This window comes from Rhagoletis pomonella, unplaced genomic scaffold (genome assembly GCF_013731165.1).
Source record: "Rhagoletis pomonella isolate Grant_MI unplaced genomic scaffold, Rhpom_1.0 Rhpom_scaffold_00002, whole genome shotgun sequence".
NCBI lineage: Eukaryota > Metazoa > Arthropoda > Insecta > Diptera > Tephritidae > Rhagoletis > Rhagoletis pomonella.
This window is the reverse complement of record NW_023458556.1, coordinates 6,993,066-6,996,197: the sequence shown is the minus strand read 5'-3', so window position 1 is coordinate 6,996,197 and position 3,132 is coordinate 6,993,066. Positions and strand designations below refer to the sequence as shown.

Genomic DNA, 3,132 nt, shown 5'->3' with positions numbered 1-3,132 from the left:
ACTGCAGATCGAGAGGTCCCCGGTTCAAACCCGGGTGTCCCCTTGGTGACATTTTTGATAACTTCTCATTTTTACTTTTTTAATATTAATTGTCTTAATATGTACATATGTAGTTCGAAATATGTTTGAATACAAATAACATGTATACATACCTATTAGGGTGCCCATCGAAAATGCTTTTTTGTAAATCAATCCCCAGCGTGATCAATTTGTGATTGCCCTACATTTTGTTTCTATATTTTCAACAAATCACTTTTCAAGCGTAACGGTGAGCCATTTTCGAACCTTTTTTTAATCGCGAAGGCGAGTAATCAGTTTTTAATCATCAAAGGTGATCGACAACAACAAGGCGATTTTTATAAAAGTAATCTTCCAAATGCTAGGTGGGAATGTACACAAGTAACGGGTGATTTTTTTGAGGTTAGGATTTTCATGCATTAGTATTTGACAGATCACGTGGGATTTCAGACATGGTGTCAAAGAGAAAGATGCTCAGTATGCTTTGACATTTCATCATGAATAGACTTACTAACGAGCAACGCTTGCAAATCATTGAATTTTATTACCAAAATCAGTTGGCAGAAAATCCGCTTTTTTATCGACAAATTTTGTTCAGCGATGAGGCTCATTTCTGGTTGAATGGCTTCGTAAATAAGCAAAATTGCCGCATTTGGAGTGAAGAGCAACCAGAAGCCGTTCAAGAACTGCCCATGCATCCCGAAAAATGCACTGTTTGGTGTGGTTTGTACGCTGGTGGAATCATTGGACCGTATTTTTTCAAAGATGCTGTTGGACGCAACGTTACGGTGAATGGCGATCGCTATCGTTCGATGCTAACAAACTTTTTTGTTGCCAAAAATGGAAGAACTGAACTTGGTTGACATGTGGTTTCAACAAGATGGCGCTACATGCCACACAGCTCGCGATTCTATGGCCATTTTGAGGGAAAACTTCGGAGAACAATTCATCTCAAGAAATGGACCGGTAAGTTGGCCACCAAGATCATGCGATTTGACGCCTTTAGACTATTTTTTTGTGGGGCTACGTCAAGTCTAAAGTCTACAGAAATAAGCCAGCAACTATTCCAGCTTTGGAAGACAACATTTCCGAAGAAATTCGGGCTATTCCGGCCGAAATGCTCGAAAAAGTTGCCCAAAATTGGACTTTCCGAATGGACCACCTAAGACGCAGCCGCGGTCAACATTTAAATGAAATTATCTTTAAAAAGTAAATGTCATGGACCAATCTAACGTTTCAAATAAAGAACCGATGAGATTTTGCAAATTTTATGCGTTTTTTTTAAAAAAAAAGGTATCAAGCTCTTAAAAAATCACCCGTTACATACCCTTGTAACGTAATGTATATAACTAACGCTCGTATCTTTTTTCGGTCAAAAAACAGTATGGAAGAAAATAATAACACAGTCGGCAAATAAAATCTAAAAATATGAGCGTACATAAAAAAATATAAAGAATAAAATAACCAAAAATCAACGCCAATGCTTAACCCATTGAAACTTGCACCTTAATAAGCTACAAGACTGCATGCTTGGAATTTTTCTAAAAATTATGAATACAAAGTTTGTTGTTGTGGATTTTTTTTTAATTTGATACAATGTTTGTAATGTATATTCATATCCCTATATTTTTACATAATAGTATATACATATGTGCATTTTTAAAACATGTTCCCGCGAAAATTTAGGCAGCAAAATAGTATAAATGCAGTATTTAGGAAAAAACCGCAGTACCCTGTATGTATGTACATATGTATGTAGGAATTTCTCACCATTAATGAATTCTTTCTGTTTGCAAATAATATGCACTTGAGCGTTAACATAGTGCGTAAAACTTAATTGACAATTTATGATTTTGAATAAAAAAATAAATATAGGAATTAAAAAGAAAACCGTCGGGCTCAACCGGGATTTGAACCCGGGACCTCTCGCACCCAAAGCGAGAATCATACCCCTAGACCATTGAGCCGCATGCAATGTGGCTGTACATTTCACTACATCAAATGTATACATGCGCATTATAGCTTATCTGAATTTCACCATATTCACCTCGAAAGTACAAAACCAAACACGCCAGTAACGTTGCCACTGTGTCAGAAATTAGAAGAATACATATTTTCCTTATTGACTACGTATGTATGTATGTACATTTGGGTGCACATTTGGGTAATACATACATACATATGTATATACATAAGTATGTGACTAGGGAAATATGTAATTTGATATTTTTAATATGAAGTCAAGTTTAAAACTTTGTAAAAAATATTCACCAACTTTTCTTTTGAAAATCCTTCGCCGTAGGCAAGTCAAATATGTTAAGGTTTTTATGGGTTGGGGATGAAGCACTGCCGTATAAGATAACTAAGACTTTTTATCGAAACCTGAGACAAAACAACGTGAGCAGAAACTTAAATCCAAGCTACTTAGCTTAATTTAAAATTTCCATCGAAATCTTGAAAATTTTATTTAAAAAAATAAAAATTATAAAAAACTTCGAACTGGAGATGCGGGGCATCGATCCCCGTACCTCTCACATGCTAAGCGAGCGCTCTACCATCTGAGCTACATCCCCATGTGGTGTTCCGCTGTCCAATGTACAATACAACAGCTGCTACCAGACACTCGTACATCACTGTGAATAATAAACACCAAAATGTAAAGAAATTACCATTTATTTACCTACTTGTTGAATTGAACAAACTTCCACTTTTTATTTGCTATAGCCATTCTATTTTGAGCAGAATTCTCTCTTGCTCTCTTTGTATAAAATAAAAAATTAAAAAAGCTTGTAAAAAAACTCCTGCATTCAATTTGTACAGCGTTGCAAATACTGAACACAAACAACTAAACATTTGTACGTTCGCTTTAGTATCACTTTGACGCAACGGTAGATATGTGGGGATATAGCTCAGTGGTAGAGCATTCGACTGCAGATCGAGAGGTCCCCGGTTCAAACCCGGGTGTCCCCTTAGTAAATTTTTTGTTTTTTGTTTTTTTCAACGAAAATTTTTACTTTTTTAAGCTTTTCTGTTTTCAATGTAAAGGGGTCCAATGTAAAAGTCAACATTCATTACATGTGCTGCAATTTTTTAAATTGAATGTTTATTATTTTT

General features: G+C 35.5%; 1 protein-coding gene and 3 non-coding genes across 4 annotated transcripts in view; 2 read left to right on the top strand and 2 right to left on the bottom strand.

Annotated features, from left to right (window-relative positions):
- LOC118734420 (eye-specific diacylglycerol kinase-like) overlaps positions 1-3,132 on the top strand; it is a 325,708-nt gene that overhangs the window by 240,022 nt on the left and 82,554 nt on the right. The window lies entirely within an intron of this gene.
- Positions 1,914-1,985, bottom strand: Trnap-ugg. Its single transcript has one exon. It is a non-coding gene; the product is annotated as a tRNA-Pro (tRNA).
- Trnaa-agc lies at positions 2,519-2,591 on the bottom strand. Its single transcript has one exon. It is a non-coding gene; the product is annotated as a tRNA-Ala (tRNA).
- Positions 2,917-2,988, top strand: Trnac-gca. The gene has a single exon. It is a non-coding gene; the product is annotated as a tRNA-Cys (tRNA).